The 22,050-nt window shown below is 40.8% G+C and overlaps 1 protein-coding gene across 17 annotated transcripts in view; it reads left to right on the forward strand.

The window, feature by feature from the left end:
- Positions 1-22,050, forward strand: part of APBB2 (amyloid beta precursor protein binding family B member 2) — a 360,572-nt gene that overhangs the window by 28,001 nt on the left and 310,521 nt on the right. The gene's annotated exons all lie outside the window — the stretch shown is intronic.

The following is a 22,050-nucleotide window of genomic DNA, read 5'->3' on the forward strand; positions in this document are numbered from 1 at the left end:
TCCATCTCTCTCTCCTAGCTTTTGATCATTTGCTGGCAGTAGTTGGTGTTCATCGGCTTGCAGTTCTCGGCCTTCATCTTCACATGGTGTTCTCCCTATGTGTGTGTCTTTGCGTCCAAATTTCCCCTTCTTATGAGGACACCAGTCATATTGGACTAGGGCCCGCCCTAAGGACCTTGACTGATTAATCTGTGATGACCCTCTTTCCAAATAAGGTCACATTCCGAGGTATCGGGGGTTAAGACTTCAACATATGAATTTGTGGGGGAAACACTTCAACCCACAGCAGGTAGGAAGCCATTAGAGGGTTTTGAACAGGTTAATAATACAGTAATCGGATTTATGTTTCACAGAGGATCACTCAGCTTTGTGGAGATGAGAATGAAGGGAGGAAGCAGAGGCATTGCTATAACTGAGGCAGGAGATGATGTTCGCTGTGCCAGGTGCTAGAGGTGGTAGTGAGTGACCAGTTTCTAGATATAAGATAGAGCTGTTATCCCGTTAGATTAGATTAGATGTGGAGAGAAGAGGGGAGAGAAAGAGAGGAAACAAATGCAGAGGCAAGGATGGCTCCTGAACAACTGGAAGAATGGAGTTGCCATGTCCTGAGATGGGCAAGGTTTTGGGAGGAGCCAGTTAGGTGGTAATAGTAGGAATTTGATTTAGGACTTAAGTTTGTGATGCCTGTTAGACACTCATGTAGAGAAGCTGAGCAGGCAATTGGATACATGAGAGATTCTGGAATCCAGAGTTCAAAGATGAGAAGGGACCAGCAAAGAAGACCCTAGAAAGAGGAGTCAGTGAGGTAGAAAGTGAACCCAAAGAAAGAGCGGGGGCAGGGTTTCAGAAGGCATGTAATGAATATGTTTCAAGACAGAATCATCATCCAGTAGAATAAGGATTCAGATTGACCACTGGCTTCGGCAACATGGAGGCCATTGGTGACTTGGACAAGAGCAGTTTTGACAGAACGACAGGGATGAAAGCCTGATTGGGGTGAACTCAGTGGGAAGAGAGAAAGTAGAGGCTGTAAATATAGGCAGCTCTTAATTTTACGACTAGCTTGCTGAGGCTGGGGGCCCACGTTCACCCCAGAGGTACAGAGTAACCAGGATGCTAGAAAGGGGAAAACCTTTGGGAAACCTTATGTAACTGTCTTAGAATGGAGGTCAGGTACTTCTCAGGCTCCCTCCCCTTTTCTTTTACAGGGTTATTTAACCTTAACTCTGCTCGGTGATAACGACTTCATGCCAAAGTATGTTACGTTAGCCCCTCTCAGACAAGTTTTAGCTCCTTTCCTCCTAACAGGATAATACAGTAATACTGAGTTCTTGAGGGGTGAGTAAGGCAGTGTTAGGGTTATATAGGATTAGTCATGAATTTATAAGGGAAGAAAAATTTGACCTGAAAGGAAATTTATCTGGGATTCACTTGCTTGAATAAGGAAAATGAAGAAATTGTACATAATTAGCCCTCAGGATAATTTACATCCAAAAACAATTTTAGTAGCGTCTCAATTTCATCCTTCGCATATCTTAAAATCAAGAATTATGAGTAAGGTGTAATTGACAGACTTGAATATCATCTCCTCTCATCTTCCCAGTCTACCAAGGTAAGGAAGCAGAAGACCCCAAAGGGCAACTGCAGTAGTTAAACAGAAGGGCCTTGGGTTGTATCCGCACCTCCTCAGTGACTCAGTGAAGCCATTAGGAAAAGCTCTGTGCACCTGCTGGGAACTGAATGTAGGCGAAGGTGTGAACTTAAACTTTCAGGGAGACCTGTACAATTTCAGAATCAAAGGAGATATTAAATGCTTTGTTTCTACAAGGCCATATTAGGTCTGAATCTTTTAAACATAAATGATAGAATTAAATTTGATTATTAATGTTCTCCCTTCTTTGAAGGGCACACCTATTCTATTAACTCACAGGATTCGCAAATGTGATTATTTTGTGAGATGAAAGGGATTTTTTTCTTTCAGGGGTTTATTCCCTTCTACTGGGTTCACAGAAGAAAATAAAAGGTGGGGGGGGGAGTGGAATTAAACTGCACAACGAGAAGAGCTTTAGATTTAATAAAAGGGAAGCTTTTCCTAATGAGGCTCCTTGAGGCTGGTCGTGGCTTCTCTGTGGGATGTATAAATCACTGCCTCGTCGATGGTCAAGGTGTGGAAAGGCAGAGCAATCGGGAGACTTAAATGGGGGTGGGGAGGCCCCTCGGTCCATTGGAAGATATAAGAAAACACCTGGGCAAGTTTCACTCTACTTTTAAAGACCCTCATGCAAGCAAACCAGCACAACCCCACCATTCTGCAGGTTTACTTAGGCTTGTTCAAGACCCGTGGGACCACGGTGTTTGAAAGCAGTTGTGTCCGTGTAGGAGATCGTGAGGTAGAGACAGACATACAGCTTTATACGGATTCACAGACCCAAGCCTTTGCCCTCGAGACAAACGATTTCTCAGGTTTTTGTCCACTCCTCTTGTTATTGTGTTCTTGCAACTTTCCTTTTTGTCTTACCTGAGATTGGCCTCTTAAATTCAGCAATGAAATTTAGGTGGGAAAGAAAGAGGAGGATTGAAATTAGTTGGGTAGTGTTTCTATTAAATCCTGTAATGAGTTAACATTATGGAATACTGTTTTGTCTTCTTTCCCCCCGAGGCTGTAAAATATTGTCATTTCCAAGATAAAGGAAGATTCCTAGGCTGCTGTCTTCCTTTCTTCTGAATTCATATATAATCTCGCATTATTAACCCTTTGCGGCTCTTTTTTATGCCAGTGTATGTGTTATGGGAAATTTTAAATAAAGCCAGCTGTGTTAAATAGTCATAGAATTGATTTTCACTTGTTTAAAGTCTTTGGTAATTTATCTTCAGGGAGTGTTAATACGGCAGTAATTCTGCATTACATTTCTTGCACCAACATTTAATTGATACTATATTTCACGAGGATTATTGCAGGTTTATTGCTGTAGTATTTAGAGTTGTGGTTCTGTGCTAGTAATTCAGAGGAATCGGATTCCTGAATCTGTTGTTTCCATTTTAATTGAGCTGACAAGTTTGAGAAGGGCCGATAACTGTTTAAAAGACCTGATGTACAAAAACCATTTTGGTGGAGTAGACCTGGAGATACTTTGCTTGTGGCTGTTGTTGTGTGAGTCTTTTTTTTTTTTTTAATGATGGTACGTAAATTTAATCTGTATTCCTTTTCAAAATGATATGAAAATTGATAAAATCTATATTATTTTGGTGGATATTGGTGGCTGCTTTACTTCTTAATTAAGGTACCTGGGATATCTCAGACTGTGTGAATGGCAGCAATTGTACTGCTTTTTAAAGCAGACTGATTTACATTGTTATTCTCTTTTGGAAACTGCAGTAGTTTTTCAAACCACTAGGACACCAGTATTCTAACTGTGCAGTTCTCATTGGAACCTCACACAGTAGGACAGTTAGTAGGTGCTCACTATTATATTGAAAGAACAAATAAATGTCTGTACAATGAAAGACATTTTGTTGAGTAAATACAGATGTCCATGCACTGGAAATGGCACATATATGACACAGTAGTGGGCCCTGAAGGAAGGAGGAAGGTTTGCCCATCAATCACAGTCCTTAATAAATACTGGTTTAATGATTGAAAAGCAGGAAAAGAGGTCGGAGGCAGTTCTAGGTGAGTAAAGGAAAGAGTAAAAACCACAGAGGCTGGAAAGTGCGAGGCCAGGCCGAGGCCTTAGTATGTTTTATTGGATTTAACTTGGGCAGAAGAATATTCTGGAAGGAACTCCAGACTAGGCGTTGGCACTTTGGTTCTTTGCCACTGAATGTGACCTTGGGTGGCTCTGAATTTTGGGCCTCTGCCTTCCCTAAAGGCTTACTGTGAGGCTCAGATGAGAAAATTTATATGAGTGTTTTACAAGCCATGAAGGGTCATACCTATGAGGTGTTGCTGTGAGCCTTGATGGATGCTGAGGGTCATTCATTCATCCATCAAATACCGCCACCTGCAGCAGGCCATGCCTTGTGATAGACAGTGGTGGGTAAAATGCAAGCCTTACCTCCTGGGTTTTCATTCTAGTGGTGAGAAAGGTATTAACCAAACAGTCACTCAAGTATGTAATTACAAACTGTGGTAAATACTGTGAAGTACAGTGTGCTAGTGGCTCATTTAGTCTGGTTCTGGGGTCTGAGGGTTACCCTGTACTGTGTGGAGTCGTTAAGGTTCTTGCAGGGAGTGACTTAAACCCAGCATTGCTTTAGGAAGCTTCCTCTAGTGGATAGGATGGATTGACGAAGGGTTGGAGCCTGGGAAAACACTTAAATGAAGCTACTGTTATAGATATCATACATCTGTCATAGGACATATATATGTCATATTTTGGAATTATTTTAATGTTTTAAATGTTTAATGTTGATATTTTCATGTGCAGTTTTCTAGGGTCTTGATGTTGTTTGGTTTTCATTTGGTATATTAGTGAACATCTATGATTAGTTAAACGTGAAGTTACCATGAAATATTAGTGAACACATATAGGTTCTTGTGTGTGCCAGAGACACTGTGCTTAGTGCCTTATATATATTGACTCCTATTAACTCTCAACAGCCACATGAGGTGCTCAGACCATGTTATCCTCATTTTGCAGATGAGGAAACTGAACCTTGCTCGAGGATATACAGCTGGTGAGTGGGACTTGGACCCAGGCCATCTAGTTCTGATTATACATGCTTAATTACTTCGTTATCACCTTTTCACTTAAAAAGAAAGAGTTAATTTAACGTTCTGTAAGAGAAGGTAAAGATGCCAGTAAAGCAATCTTTACATAAACACTGTGAATCCCTTGTCTCAATGTATTTCCTTTGTGTTTTTTAAAAATAATTTTTTGCTAATCACAAAATAAGGAAGAAAACCTATTTTAATGCAAAAATTTTTTTTAAAGTTATATTGTGGTTTTCTCATTTTGCCAGGAGGAATTATAAAACTTTGGTAGTCCTTGACATTGCTTTGTAGGCTGCATGTCTCCCCATTTTTTCCTTTGTTTCATAACCAGAATAACTATCAGCCAAGTGGGTGAGTGTCCAGATCTGTCACTGTAGTAGATTTTATGTTTGCTTCTTGCCTTACATTGCCCATAAGAGCTTCAGTCCATTTCAGTTGTATGTTTAGTTCCAGGGCAGTAGAATCTTAGAGTGGGTAGCACCTGTGGTGTGTGTACATCCGCTGACTCCCAGAGATCACAGATGGGGACCCGAGAATTAAAGCAAACAGGGTCATGGTGCTAATTATCGGTAGAGCCACAGTTGGAGGGCAGGACCCGGGACATCGGCCCAGTGTCCCTCCACAGCATGGTTTAGGCTTTGCGTGTGGAGGGTAGCGGCATACGCCACCCCAAAATACGACTGTAGGAGTTTAGGACGTGCCACCTCCGAATATGCCACTTTGATGTATTGATTATTCTGAACTGTAGGCACTTGAAAAAAACAATAAAGGCAAGGGAGAGGCTTTGACCCAACTCCCCTTATCTGAAAACAGATCCTCCAAAAGGAACTTAGTTGTCGTAGATCCTCACTCCAGGAGCTTCGTCAACCAGAGAGGGCTGACTCTTATCGCGGGAGAGGAGCCTAGGTGTCGACACCACCCCCAGACAGACTTTGTCACAAACTGTCATATGTCCCGCCTAATCTTCTAAGGGCCCATTCATCTTTCCAGAAAATCATTTACTTTCCGCTAAGAGGCCAGCTTCCCCCTCCCCTTTCCCTATTATGATGGTGTTTAAGTCTGAATTCTAAGGCACCTCCTTGAGTTATTCATTTTCCTCTGGGTATCTTCCATGTATACAAAGTATACATGTTAATAAGTTTCTGTTTGTTTTTGTCTTGTTAATCTGTCTTTTATTACAAGGGTTTCAGCTAAGAACTCAGAAGCATGGAGGGAAAATTATCTTTCCTCCCCTACAGGGTTCTATGGCCCCCCCTTTTTTTTTTGCATATTGTTTCCATTCTATTTCATTTGCGTAGTATAATTGACAGTGAAATTTTGTATTAATTCAGCCAAGTCCCAGTGCTTTGAAGTGGGGGTAGGCCTATTAGTTCAAAATGAGTTTTTGTTCAAATTATTTCAATTTGAGTATTAATACAATCTTAAATTTTTTTCCCTATAATTTTAGTTTTTTCAACCCAATAATGCTAAATGAGACTTATTATGTTAATTTCCCTCATCACACTATTGTACTTTTCATTTGTTTAGCTTATTTTTCCTAACGCTAAATTAAAACTTTAATCCTGTGGGCCAATGTGGATAAGCTGTAAAAAAGTCTGAGTTCAGAATTAAACTAAACCTATGGCTTTGGCTTAGTTTGGTTTATGGTTCAAAACAGCTTTCTATATTGATAGTAAGAGAAAATGTTTTGTAGTATCTCATAAAGGACTTTTTATATATTACTTTTTGATTCTGTGCTTGTTTCTTGACCTTTGAAAGAAAGTCCCCTGAGGGCTCTGCTTTTATTTGGTTAATGCTGTTAACTGCTAAAAAGCATATTCTCTGTAGGAATTGGGTGTGGGTATAACGTTACTAAAAAGAGACATAGGCTGTGCAATTTCACAAATTGTTTCATTTTCTTTATGTGGTTAGAACCTCTTTTTGGGGTCCTTATACTTTTTGTGATTGGTGTATCTTTCTGTACATTGTATTTTGTCCCCGTTTTATCATCTACCAGTTATGTCTCAGTGATAGAGCCAGGAGGCCAGAATCTCTTGAATATTCTGTGCAGAATTTTGTGTTTACAGGATAAGCTCTCTTATCTGGGATTATCATGACCAGCAGCTGCTCAGTTGAAGTGGAGAAGTGTAAAAAAAAAAATGCTACATTTATATCTTAAGCATTTTATTTTAAATTCAAACATATAAATGTACATCTGTTTGCTAATTTCTGAGGTAGGACTTGGTAAGTGGTTTCCATGTTGTTTTTTGCACATAAACCATAACCTGTGACATCTGGTCCACCTGGTTTTCGGTTTGGCTTGCTTTAAAGTGTTATAGGAACTTCAGGATACTTGTGCACTATGAATGTAGAATCCTTCCAGATTTTTCTGATTTGCCTCCCCATCCTTTGCCACTTCTTCATGCCTAATATAACAGCAGTTATTTTAGTTACTCTTTTATTGTGTTATTCCACAGTATTCAGATGTTCAACTTCGTTTTCATAGAAACATTTTTTCTGAACTCATATTTTATGTATTTATATACAATTATGTGTTTGGGTACAAATAAATTAAATTATAAGAACAACTGGCATAAATAGAAGTAAACACAGCTGACCCTAGAGGAGGATACACCTTTGCTGGTGGGAGCACATCACTGCTTCTTAAGCTCTATATGGTGAAGGTCTAGTCTTTTTATTTTCAAGCTGTCATGGACCTATACTTTTATTAACAAAAAAGGAAAGAAATAAAAAAGACATGATATGCAAGCCTTAATTCTTTTTAACATTTTAGAAACAACATAAATAAAATTACATCTCAGTAAGTACAAACACAACAAATATTGTGGGAAAAAATTACAAAATCTGTGCATGTTCTTCAGAAGCATGCGTGTAGGCAGTTCACATAAAGAATCACTATTACTCTAGTTAATTTGTTAATCCAGTTATAACTAAACAAAATTTGTGAGTAAAATGGTGATGCTCCACATTAAATACTCTATGTATACTTTTAACAAACTCTGTGTATATCAGTGTTTAAGATTTTTAGTGTCAGAAATGAACTTCTTGCTTGTTTATCTACTCTAGGCTGGGTTAGTGATAGCTTATCTTGGGGTTAATGAATAATGTATATCTAAACTGGTTGTGGGTTTGTTTTAATAACACTCATGGTAGAGGAACTGGCCTTGTAGAGGGATGTTGATGAAGATGAAAAAAGGCAAAGCAGTTTCAGCAAGCTCAAGATCTTCATTTTTCACTTTTCTTCAAAATGAAGCAAGCGATGCTCTAGCGTCGAAATTCACCTTCAGTTCTTCCTCCGTAGCCAGTTCCAACTTGTCCTTTAAACTTATGGTCAAATTTAAATGATCTTGTGATGAAAAAAAGGATGTGGATTTTTAATACATTTATATTAAAATGTATTAACAAAGTAACCTTAAACCATCCCTCGTGGTCACACGGTTCTACAGCACTTGACTAGTAGGCAGCTCGTGCCTCATGCAGCTCACCTCACAAGGTCAACACCGCCAGAACTGGTCACTGAGATGAGTTCACTATTCATGCACTTGGATGTGGCAACTGTGTGTAATGACTACCCACGTTTGTAAATGCTCACTCTCCATTTCCTGGGCAGCTGGTAACAAATAGTTTGCAGACTGGCATCCATCTCTGGACCACACCTTGAGAAGCCCTGGGCTCAGGTAGCACCTCTTACTAGCTGTGAGCCTCTGGTGTGCTGAAACATCAGTTGTTATGCTCTACAGAGGCAGTGGGATGTGCTGATTAATCAGGCAAGTAGGTTAAAGGGGAGAGCAGTTAAGAGAGCTGCTTTTGTATAAACACCCCTGCCCCCCAACCAAGGTTCTTAGCTTTCATGAGAGTCACAGTATCAGATGTGCGTGTGCGCATATTTGTATGTATTATGTGTCTGTTTATCGAATGACTGTGAGGATAGGGATCATGCCGTCATCTGAAGGAGTTCACGACATGCCTCCCAAAATGTGCCGCTTTGGTATATTGATTGTTTTAAACTAAAGGCTCTTGAAAAACAGCAAATGCAGTGAGAGACTTTCTCTGAACTCCCCTTATCTACCTAAAGACAGACCCTCCAAAAGGAACTCAGTTGTCACAGATCCTCTCCCCAGGAGTTTCATCAACAGGGGAAGATTACCTCTTCACATACACCACACCCAGACAGACTTTATAACGAACTGTCATGTCTCCCATCTATTTTTCTAAGGGCCCATTCATCTTACCTAAAAGTCATTTACTCTCCCCTGAGAGGCCAACAAACATCCCTCCCTTTCTTTCCCGTATTACGATGGTATATAAACTCTCAAATCGCACTGCTTTTTTTTTGGGTACTCACTTTATTTTTCCTGTGATGTCCCCATGTGTGTACTATTAAAAATGAATAAATTTGTAGACCTTTTCTTCTGTTAATCTGCCTGTTCTCAGTTTATTTTGAAGATCTGGCTATCGAACCTAGGAGGGTAGAAGGAAAGTCTCCCCTCCCCCCATCTTTGTCCATCTTTGAATTACCCACTGGGCTTTGCATGCAGCTGCTAGATATGGCTGCATATTATATATATATATATATATATCTGGAAGTTCAGTGGAGACATTTTCTAGAGCCAAGTTCTTTAAAGTGTAGTTTTCTTCTAAGGAAACAGCACAGTTGAATTCTCATTTCTCCTCTGGTTTCCTTTGCCTGAGTATATTGCCAGGGCCCAGGAGAATTTAGCTGCTGTTACAGTGAAACATATCTTGAAAAAATGATCAGTTTGGGTGTTTCAATGCCCCACTTTTATCTTTTCACTAACTTAACAATTGTGAATGATTTTAAATCCTCCTATGAACAAGGACTGCTCAGGATAGCTGTGATTTATCCTACTTTCATGAGTTCATAGTTGAGGTAGAAGCAAGTTTTTCAAGCAAATGAAATTTTGGCCATAGTTAAAACTCATTTTCATGAAAGTTATTAGTGGAGTCTTTGTTGTTTGAAAAAGGAGCAAATGCCCTTGTTGTAATAACCAGGTGTTTGAAAGAGAAGGCAAACAATAAAGGCTACAGAGGGAAGTGAAAATGTACTGATGATGAGTATAGATTTATCTCAGAGTAAAAAAAGTGTAGTGTGTTAATTTTAGAAGCATTTTCTTTCTTAATGTTTTACCTTGCAGTTTGAAGTTTCTCAGTATCCTAAAAATGAGCTGACTTGACAGTCAAAAGTGTCATCGAAAAAATGACAACTTGGCATCTTTTGCTAGGCTTTTTTCTCCTCCATCAGGTGAAAGAAAAAGCAGTTGTAGATTTCAAGCATATTTAGAGCAAAGGCATTGTGACGTAATTCTTTTTTTTTATAAATTTATTTATTTACTTATTTTTGGCTGCTCTGGGTCTTTGTTGCTGCGCGCGGGCTTTCTCTAGTTGTGGCAAGCAGGGGCTACTCTTTGTTGCGGTGCGCGAGCTTCTCATTGCGGTGGCCTCTCTTGTTGCGGAGCACAGGCTCTAGGCTCGTGGGCTTCAGTAGTTGCAGCACGCGGGCTCAGTAGTTGTGGCTCGTGGGCTCTAGAACACAGGCTCAGTAGTTGTGGCACGCGGGCTTAGTTGCTCCGTGGCATGTGGGATCTTCCTGGACCAGGGCTCGAACTCATGGCCCCTGCATTGGCAGGTGGATTCTTAACCACTGCACCACCAGGGAAGTCCCAGTAATTCTAATAGCTATCACATAATGAGTGCTTACCGTATCCATATGCTTGACATACTATGCTTCATTTAAACCCTGAAAGAAGCCGAGGACTTGGGCAGGATCATCCACCCCTGTGTCTGAAGTGCAAAATACTGTGCTAGACATTGGGATGTGGTGGTTTGCAAACCAGACTTAGTCCCTGCCCTCTGGTTGCTCCTAATCTAAACAGGAGACCAAGAGCCTTTATGTAATTAGAAGTGGTGGTAGGTTCTATGAAGAGAAATCATAGGGTGCTATGAGAACACCACCAAACAGAGGGCGCTCATTAGTTCTCAAGGTTGGTCAGTGAAAGCTTTGCTGATTAAGTGTTATTTAAGCTGAAACCTGAATGATATTGATGAGTGGAAGTTAGCTAGGCTAAAGTGTGTGTGTGTGTGTGTGTGTGTGTGTGTGTGTGTGTGTGTGTATGTATGTCGGGGTAGAGGGGTGGGAAGACATTCTAGACAAAGAGCACAGTTTGCACTGAGTCTTTGGAGTGAAGATCAAGGCTGACTCAGGGACTGGAGAGTGCAAGGGGGAGGGACCCTGATGAAGTGTGGGGTAGCGGGCAGGGCCCAGGACACCAGGCTACCACCCGGATTTTGGTTTCTATTTTAAATGCAACGGGAAAACTATCTAAGAGTTTTAGGTTGGGGAAAGACGTGGATAGGATTACCTTTTATAAGGATTGTTCTAGGCCACTGTGGATATAGGTCCTAGGGGAGCCATATAAAAAGGTTATTCAGTTGAAACCAACAGGCTGCTAAACCTTTGCTGAGTTTTGTATGAGTTTGGCTCTTGGCCCTTGGCTGTTTTGTCCTCCATAATCCTTTATTCAGCGAGATTCAAAGCTGGCTGCTGACATCTCCTGCTTTACAAGATGACTGTACCTTGAGTACATTCTTTTTGTTGGGAGCTGCCTGTTAATCTTTGGAAGAAAGTGTGGGCAGTAACAATCTTTGGGTGTTACAGGCTTGCAGAATGGTTGTTGGGCAGGGCCCATGGCAAGTAGGTCTTTATCACCATAGTTTGGGGTCTGGCTCTCAGCTTTAATAACCTGGAGAATCAGTTCTTTTCTCAGCACCACCTGTAAGGTGATTGGACTCTGGAGATTGGGCTTTTGTTAACTCAAATCGTAAGAGATTCATGTAAACTAAAATATCAGATGGTTAATGTTAAAGACTAGAGCCAGAAAGGGGTCTGGACATGAGTTCTGGAGGGAAACCTACCCGGGAAGCCAAATGAGAGTGACGTCATGCATTGGTTAGATCTCGATAAGGGCCATCTCTGCAGAGGAGACGAGACCCCTTAGTCAACTGGACATTCATAGACGTTGTACAGGTTTTTGCTGCTTTTGGTTTCTTTTTCGTTGGTTCATACACTTCCTTATCTATTTAAAATTTTTTAGTGTTTTAAACTTTTTATTCTGAAATAATTTTAAGCTTTCCAAAAAATAGCAAAAAGTACAAAGAATTCCTTTACATTCTTCATTTAGATTTTCTAAATGTAAGGGTCTTACATGATCACTGTACAGTGATCAAAAATCAGGGACTAAACATTGATTTAATATTATTATCCAGGGACCTTATTCAAATTTTGCCAGTTAATGTCCCATTAATGTTCTTTTTGGTCTAGGATCCAATCCAGGATTACATGTTACATTCAGTTGTCATAGTGCCTTAGTCATCTTAATATGGAGCAATGCCTCACCTTTCTTTGTCTTTCATAACCTTGACACTCTGGAGAGTAGTGGCCAGTTATTTTGTAGAATGCCCCTCATTTTGGGTTTGTTGGCTGTTCCTTCATGACTGAATGAAGGTTATGCATTTTTGTTAAGAATATTATGGAAGTGATCTTGTGTGCTTCTCAGGGCCTCATATCATTCCTCGGTTTTTAACTATAAAGTAATTTATTTGTTCTTCCTTCCAAACGGATATGATAGTATTAAGTAGGCTCAAGCTTCTCAAACTTCAGATAATGTGGACCTCTGAGACTATGTCTGGGGGCACACATTGCAGCTTGAGAAACACTAACAAGAGTTAAATGCTGTCATTTTGAGTGATCTTGGTACCAGCATGCTTATAAATGCAGTTGCAGGAATTGAGATTACTTGACTGTAAGAAGGTTGGCATGTGAATGGCCTAAAGTATGCTTATATTATTGTGTATTAATTTTTAAAAACATCAAAAAAAAAAAAACAAATAGAAAGTTTCTAGATCTCAGACTCCTGGGGAAAATGTCCCTGGACCCTCCATTGAGGGAAGCTTTGGAGGAGGCTATGACTCCTTTCTGACTGCCTCATTTACCAGATCTTGTTAAGGGTTTTAGGAGTTCCCTGGGCTTGAACTGATTATTCAGGGTGGGTACCTCCCCCCCTCCCCCCATAACCTACTCACCTCACCTATTATACATGGGCTTCTGACTTAGAGTAACCTCATTCTGTTTTAGGGCTGTTTTAGATTCATAAACGAAATAAAACTAGTCAACATTTTTCTTAACAAAGTTCATTCTTTCCTAATTCCTTCCATTTCTAGTTTTATCTTTAAAACCTACAGTAATATTTTGTTTTCCTTTTTTTTCTCTGTTCATTTTTGGCTTTTCACCCTGGTAAAATACTATTAAAATAAATCAGCTAAATTTTAGCATAAATGTAGTGAAAGCCAGCAGTTGAAATGATTGCAGCTTGAAAAATGTTAGATGGAGGCACTTTAGAAGAAAGATTTCACTGTATCACAGGCTGCTGCTTTGAAATAACTCATGTTTCTTTCCCACCTCTAAACTGTCATTTTTCCAATTCTCCTTTTTTGGAAGCTTCAGTGTTCAAAGGTTTGACAACAATTTAGGAAAATGAAATCACTCCTTACTGTGTGTGACATTTGCTTGAAGATAATTCATTTGGCTCAAAATTGACAGTTGCTGAAATGAGTGAAACAATGAAATGTTTGCATGGGTTCATTGTTTGAAGGAAGGAAATCCATCAAGGTGGCCATTTAATTGCAGGGCTCTGAAAGCCTTTATCTGAATATATATCTTTGCTTGGATATTTTCTTCTTCAGTTTCATGGAGAGTTTTATGTAATGATTGGAATTCTTGGTACCTTTGCCTGTGCTGTATCCTACCTCCATCTTTGTCCATTCTTCCACCTTACTTTGGGTTGGTAATCAGTTTCCAGTATCAGGTAGAATAGATTCTATTGTAAATGGCAGAAAATTCTACTCAAATAGGCTTAAGCAGTAAAGAGTATCTGTTGGCTCAGTGAACTAAAAAGTAGAGATGACATACCAGGTTTAGGTATGGTTTGAACAAGGCTGTGGTTTCATTGCTCAGCTCTTTAGGCCAGTGCTTCTCAAGCTATCTGAGGAAAGGAATTTTTTAAGAAAAAATTCTAAACCAGTGCAGATCAGTACTTTTATAAAATACAGTACAAACACAAGTGAATTACTAGAAAAATGAAATTTAAAAAGACAAATATATCCCATATTTTTAAAGTTAAATTCAACAGATGTAAAACTTTTCTGCCAAGTTGCTGTAAATGTTTCTAAACATGCTTATTTCTGTCCTGACCTTGTAATAGACTGTTACAGGCTATTGAGAAGCCCTGCTTTGGGACTGGTGTTTCCTGCCAGCTTTTTCATTGTGTTTTTTTCAGGGTGGTAAAATGGCTGCTAGTAGCTTCCAGAATGATGTGCATCCTTGTTCACATCTAGGGAAAGAGTTTTCCCAACTATTGTTCAAAAGTGTTGAGGTTCATACTGATAAGATCAATTCAGAGCCCTTCCCTGTGGTCAGGGGAATGCCATTGGCTCCTTGTTCCTGTTATTTGTCCATTCTTGAACCACTGACTGTTAGAAGGAAGATAGGAACGTAGGGATGGGGGTGGGCAGTCTCCCTTAAACCATATGTTTGCCATTCAATGCTGGGGAGGCACCTGCAAGACTGACTACTATTTGGTATTAATAAAAACACCAATAGCCACCATTTGTACTTATGTTCAGCATATGGTGTAACAAAAAGTTAATATTTCGTCTTTGTCCCAGGTTGCTGGCATAGAGCTCCTAGAACCGTTGGAATCCCTGAGTGATCAGAATGTCTTTTGTATACTAATGAGATGACTTCTGGCTTAGGGGTGGAAGGACACTGCTAGGTAGCTTCAGGATGAGGGCTGGGCACCGGAAACACCAACCCATGATTAGATGGTTGAGCTTCAGCCCCTCCCTGAACTCGGGGGTTGGGGGAGAAGAGAGGGACTAGAGATTAAGTTCAGTCATCAAGTGCCAGTGATTTAATCAGTCATGTTTAGGCAATGAAACCTACATAAAACCCCCAAATGACTGGGTTGGTGAACACACTGTGGTGCCAGGAGGGTGGCGCACCCAGAGAGGGCATGGAAACTCTGTGTACCCCCTCCCCTCAGACCTTGCCCTGTGCGGCTCTTCCATTTGACTGTTCCTGAGTTGTGTCCTATGTGATAAACCACTAAATGCAAGTAGAGTGTTTTCCTGAGTTCTGTGATCTGTTCTCGTGAACCTGAGGGGGTGGGTGTTGTGGACTAAGTCAGATAGAAATACAGGCGACCTGGGAACTGGGTGTTCGTCCCTGGCATCTGAAATGAGGACAGTCTTGTACGAGTGAGCCCTTAAACTTGTGGGTCTGATGCTCCCTCTGGGTAGTTGGTGTCGAAATTGAATTGTAGGACGCCCAGCTGGCATTGGAGGATCAGAGAATCAGAGATCGTTCTTCAGCATTCCCAAGAGACAGGTGCTAATGTGACCCTAGCATACAGTGAGGAAATAGATAAGCGATTTACCCAGTGCTACACAGCTAAAACTCGCACACCTGAGGTTCTTTGGATTCCAAATCTCAAACTGTCTTCCTTTATGTGCATGTGTTGCAGACATCTCAAATGGTCAATTAAAATACAAAATACTTGATTTTTTTGTGAGGGAAGTATTCAAGATTTAATGGTTTAGGGAAGTGGTTTATTACCCTGATGGTGAATCTTTCTGAAAATGGGGCTGAAGGGAAAATATACCCACTTAAAATCCTTTGTAAAATAAAACTTAAAAAGAAAAATGAAAATCCAGAATTACGCCCAGAAGGTGGACATTATGTTAAACTTGATATATACTTAAACACCTGGATTTAATATAGTCCTCTAAAAAATAGGTATGCTTTAAGGGATCATTTAGGAATATTCCTAAGTGAAAGGAATCAACCTCTAAGTTATAACTTTCTGTTGGTTCTAAAAATATTTGGAGTTTATTCTTTGTGCTTACATTAAAGCTAGTGTGATACAGGATTTGAAATTCAGGGGATAAAATAGCTATTTTAGTTATTTAAAAGTTACCATGAGAAGTGATATTATTATTTCACTTTTTCAGGCAGTCTGTATAAAAAATAAGTTTTTTTGGTTTGCTTTTTAAAAGGGATTTATCATCACAGAAAGTATCTTTTAAGCACTTAATTGTGTTTGTGCTGTCTGGTACTAGGAGAATTTATTGTGTTCTCTAATTAGATAAAGGGAAATTATGTGTCTTGAGATCATCTCTAAATCAAAGGAGCCTTCTCTTGTGCCCTGTGTCCGTGTCTTGGAAATTTGTAGCCCTAAACTACTGATTATAATTTGTGTGTACATTCAAAATCAGTTGAGAATTCAGAGATTGAGGTTGTGATTTAAACTCTTGCTTACATTTTATTCCTAGATAAAATAAATATAGAGTCCGTTAGGATTTATCTTTACAGTTAATTTTCTTCCTTCTATGATCCCTGTCTTTGAAACATTAGAGAATGTTCAATATTCATGTGAGTTTTAATTCGAAGCTATGAAAGTGTGTTACTTGAAGTATTATGGAAATAATAATTTTTTTTCCTTAAGAAAATTGTTTGTTTTCTCAAATCAGCTTTTCATCTTCTACTTTTCCTGCCTTCTGGGCCCACGTATTCAGTTGACAAATCATGTCACTTCCTTTTCTTTTTGGTCATTCCCAGTGGCCTAGTTCAGAGCCCTGTTAACTGGATTATTGGAACCCAAACTGGATGCCTGGCCTCTAATACATTTTCAGTGCTGCTGCTAACTCTCTCTAATACAGATCTAGTGCTACTCCCGTCATCAAACATGCTTGATGATTCTCAAATCCCCAGCAGATATTCAGGAGCTTTCCTTACCAAACTCTTTTCCCATAAAATCTTTTATCCACCAGCGCTACTATCAGTTTAAAACATGCCAGAAACATTCCCACCTTACTAACATTGCCCAGGTTATCCTCTATGTCATACTGTCCTTTGCTCCAAATGGGCCCAAACAATCTTTTTTCAAAGTCTAGCTTAGGTCCCAAAATATCCTTGCAGTTCTTCTAGAGCCTTCTCAGATAGTTCTCATCTGTCCCCTTTGAATTAACATTATGGCCTTTATCACCCTCATTAGATTGTGTCTTCTCAGAGATAATATCTTGTCTTATTCACCTTGGTATTCCATCAGCCTTGCCGTGTTGGCACTCAGTAGATAGGTGTTGAACTGAATCAACAATTAAGTGGAATTTACTCTTTTAAAACTGAGGTGAGAAGGGAAGAAGGGAGGAAGAGAGTGAAAATATGAAAATGAATATGAATGCCTGTGGGTGAGCCCAGGCATACTTCCTTTGTATAAGGTACAATGCAGAGCACTGAGAGAGATAAAAAGAAAGCTCAGCAAAATCCAGACTCTTGGAAACGCTACAGGACAATTGACCTGGTTTCCTCAATGCAGCGCTATTTACAATAGCCAAGACATGGAAACAACCTAAATGTCCAACGATAGATGAATGGATAAAGAAGATGTGGTACAATATATACAATGGACTATTACTCAGCCATAAAAAGGAACAAAATTGTGTCATTTGCAGAGATGTGGATGGACCTAGAGTTTGTCATACAGAGTGAAGTAAGTCAGAAAGAGAAAAACAAATATCGTATATTAACACATATATGTGGAATCTAGAAAAATGGTACAGAAGAACCTATTTGTAGGGCAGGAATAGAGATGGAGACGTAGAGAATGAACATGTGGACACAGGGGGAAGGGGAGGGTGGGACAAACTGGGAGATTAGGTTTGACATAAATACACTACCATGTGTAAAATAGGTAGCTAGTAGGAACCTGCTGTATAGCACAGGGAGCTCAGCTCAGTGCTCTGTGACAACCTAGATGGGTGGGATGGGAGGGGGGGAGGGAGGTCCAAGAGGCAGGGGATATAGGTATACATATAGCTGATTCACTTCGTTGTACAGCAGAGACTAACACAACATTGTAAAGCGGTTTTACTCCAATTTAAAAAAAAAAAATAGAGAGAGAGAGAGACAGAGATGAATAGGGGACCTAGAGGTTAAAAGAGACTTACGAAATATATCAACCAGTTGCAATGTATACACTGTTTTTTGCATTCTGATTCAAACAAACTGTAAAAAACATAAGGCAATTGGGGAAATTTGAGCGCTGATCAGATAACTGGTGTTAAGAAATTATGATTAATTTTCATAGGCATGATAATGTTAGTGTGTTTATGCTTTAGAGTATCCTTATATGTAAAAGATACACACTGAAATACTTGTGGATGAAAGGACGTGGTGCCTGGGATTTACCTTCAGACAAGCTGGAGTTGGTGGGAGTGGTGGAGGGGTAGGGAATTTGTGGTTTTGGAGAGCAGACTAGATTGGGTGTGAGTTGATAATTGTTGAAGCTGGATCATGGGTGTATGGGGATTCATTCAGTCTTTATACTTTTTTATGTGTTTGAAAGTTTCCATAATAAAAGGTAGGAGATAAAATAAGGGATAAGACATGAATCTTGTTTTTAAAGAATTGAAAGGACATGAAATTGGCATTTGGGAGACTCAGGTTCCAGCCCTCGCTCGCTCTCCAAGTACCTGTGTGACTTGGAGTCACCCATTCAACGCTTCTGGGCCTCACAGACTCTCCTGAGTAAATGAGCTCACTGGGTGGTCCTCATTGCCACCGGTCGATTGGAATGCTGCTCTTCTGAGGGAGACTTTGGGCCTGCACTCCAGGAGAAAGAGTCTGGATTCAAGGAGCCCTGTCTGTGAAGGGCATGATTTTATTCAAGCTGTGTATTTGCCAGGTCCTACTTCCAAACTCGTTGCCTCCTCTTCCCCAGGGAAACTGGCAGCATTCTGTAATACACGTTGTCAGTCAGTTGATAGAATTTCAGGCAAAGAGCAAAGCAGCGTCCTGTCGTGAGCTGGGAAGTCTTATCCACAGAGTTGATGCTGCGTGTGTAGTGATTAAGAGGAGCTCAGGCTCGGGAGGCCAGGTTCCAGTCCCCGCTTAACCACAGGCTGTGTCCCCCGGACAGGTGACTTAACCTACCTTCCTTAGAGGGTTGTTGTGAGGATTAAATAAGCCAGTACATGCCGAGTGCTTTGAACGGTGCCTGGCACATAATAATGGCTCAATAAATGGCAGATATTCTCATTGGCTCCAGTAGTGCTGCTTGTATTTTGGATTTCTAATTCTTATAGGCTCATTGAGGCTTAAGTGCATTTGTTATCCTCAGTTGCTTCCTTCTCTCCTTCTCTCTCTCGGGGTTAGAAGCACATTGGAGAGCTCACCATAGTCCTATGGGACATGAGAGTGAGAACAGGGTAACCTGGGAAGGGAGCTAGTGACCGGAATTGCCTCTTAGACGTTATCCTGTCTGCGCTGCCTGTCACTTGGCTGTTGATGGGCTGAGTTGCTGAAGGATTTGGCTGAGAGGGCATAGTTAGTGGAGCCACCTCTGGAATCCGGTCCCCTGGCTGCTGGTGATTTCTGTGGCTGTGTTCAGCTTCCTGAAGTCTCGTTTGGCATCCTCACTGATGACTAGGGTGCAGTCTTTCTGATCTATCTAGTATTTAAAAAAAATCATCCCCTGTGTTGAGAAGGAAAGTCTGGAATACCCTAGCATTTGTAGGGCAGGGAGATGGGAGGAAGCGTGGTGTTCTTGGGCACTCTGACTAATTGCTTAAGCAGCAGGGATTCTGTCACTTCCTTTCTAAGGCCTGGTGATCTCAGACCCTTGTCCTCCCCATCCAGGCCGGCAGCACCTGGGAGGCCCCGCCCACTCCTTACAGCCCACTTGCTCCAGGCCCTGAATCAGTGCCTCACAGTTGTCTGAATTACCTCTCCATCCTTGTTTTCATCCTTTATGTTTCCCAATAAAGAGCATTGTTTCTCCGGCACCCACAAAGTAGCATCCTGTGATTTTTTTTTTTTTTTTTTTGCCCTTAAGCCTATTGCTTTCCTCCTTAATGTTATTTCTTCATTGCCTTCATTTTCTTTGGAGGCGTCTATTTATTTTCTGTTCATTAAGCTGAAAATAGGTTTATAAGCTTCTCTTATTTATTCCAGGGATGAGATTCCAGTTTATAGATTATCCACATCCCTTTGCTTTTTCTGCAGCTTTGAGGCACTTTACAGCTAGCTCATGGAAATTTCCTAATAACAAGGAAAGTAATATCTCTATAAGATTTGACAGATTACATAAAGATTTCATAGAGAAAATAACATACTAGACTTAAGAGTTGAGAAGGCTAATAAAAAGAAATGAAATTGAGTTATTTGTAGCTAGGTGGATGGATCTAGAGTCTGTCATACAGAGTGAAGTTAAGTCAGAAAGAGAAAAACAAATACCGTATGCTAACACATATGTATGGAATCTAAAAAAAAAAAATGGTTCTGAAGAACCTAGGGGTAGGACAGGAATAAAGACGCAGACATAGAGAATGGACTTGAGGACATGGGGAGGGGGAAGGGTAAGCTGGGACGAAGTGAGAGAGTGGCATGGACATATATACACTACCAAATGTAAAATCGATAGCTAGTGGGAAACAGCCCCATAGCACAGGGAGATCAGCTCGGTGCTTTGTGACCACCTAGAGGGGTGGGATAGGGAGGGTGGGAGGGAGACACAAGAGGGAGGAGATATGGGGATATATGTATATGGATAGCTGATTTACTTTGTTAGAAAGCAGAAACTAACACACCATTGTAAAGCAATTATACTCCAATAAAGACGTTAAAAAAAAAAAAAGAGTTGATGCAGAAGCACACGCGCCTAGAGCCCGTGCTCAGCAACAAGAGAAGCCACCGCAATGAGAAGCACAGGCACCACGATGCCCCCGCTCGCCACAAGTAGAGAAAGCCCAGGCGCAGCAACGAAGACCCAACCAGCCAAAAATAAATAAATAAATTTATTTTTAAAAAAAAGAGTTGAGAAGGCTAGATTTTAACCTGGTTTGAATTTCCATTCACAAACTGTGGGTCTTTGGACAAGTTATTTTTACCTTTTCCTACCTCAGTTTTCTCATCTGAAAAATGGAAATCTCTAAGGGTTGTCGGGAGATGATGTGTTCTTGGTACTGATTAAATTTAATAAACATTAGCTAATATTACTGTGGATATTGTAATCTTACTGAGCTTCACAGTATAGTGTTTTGGTTTTTTTTTTTTGAAGTAGATCAGGTCATCTTCTCCATTTTTATCTATTTCCGTTAATTCATCTATTCCTTTCCTTTTGCCTAGGAAAAAGAGAGAGAGAGAAGGAGCGGAGAGATTGAAGGCTAATAAATTCTATTTATAGCTGTAGTATCAAGGCTTGGTGAGTTTGAGATTTGCCCTAAAATCCTCTCCTGGAGGAGGAGGCGAGGGGTGAGTGGAGGACTCCTTTCTGTATCTTTATGCTCCAGCTTATTCTTGGTTCAGTACCACCTGAGAGGACCTGGGCGTGGGGTGGGGTGTGTGTCTGGAGCTTCTCCTTCAGTCCACTTTCATTGTCCTTGATTTAGAGCCATGTCCAGGGCTCCTGAGTGCAGGTGATAGGCCAGGAGGCAGTGTGGTGCAGTGGGCAGATATGCCCACTCTACTATAGAACCTTCTCGGCTCTGCTGCTGAACCTCTCTGCTCTTTGGTTTCCTCCTTTGTACAGGAGCTGTGCCATGGGATGATCTTGAGGAGCGGAACATAGGTATAAAGGGCATGACACACTTACCCAATGTTGGCTCCTTTTCAGGTTTAAAATATGTTTCTGAGTCGTGCAATGGAGGGCTCCTGCTAAAGGGATTTCGGGCCACAGCACACAGGTTGCAGAGGCATTTGGTGGGCCGTGGTAGCCTCGAAACACCCCACCCTGCCAAGAAAGGCTGGTCTGGTAGAGTTGGGACTTGCTTTCAGCCAGTGTCTGACCTTCGGGTGGGCATGAGAGTGACATTGCTTTGTCAAAATACACCTTCTGGGCTCTAAACCTGACCTACTGCCCAGACATGTACCTTTTGGAAAAGGTTCCTAGGTGCTCCTGATGCCGGCCTGGCTTAGAGCCACTGCTTTAGACAAATCAGAGTTACTGTTAATCCATTCGGTTCTCACACCAGCCCTACGAGTTCCGTGCTGTCATTATGCCCCTTCTGCATGACACGTCCGAGGTCACACAGCCAGGATGGGGTGGAGCCAGGTTTTGAGCCCCAGCTACCTGGCCTTGGAGTCCATGCCCTTGTCCCTCGTGTTGTCCCCCTCTCTTAATCAGAGATAGAATTGCCTTGGAAATGGGCTTTGGAGAGTGTAGCTGTTACTTAAGGGCTGGGGGAAATTTGGTAAAAACCAGCAG

Source organism: Balaenoptera borealis, assembly GCF_965194805.1.
Source record: "Balaenoptera borealis genome assembly, chromosome: 4".
NCBI classification, from domain to species: Eukaryota; Metazoa; Chordata; class Mammalia; order Artiodactyla; family Balaenopteridae; genus Balaenoptera; species Balaenoptera borealis.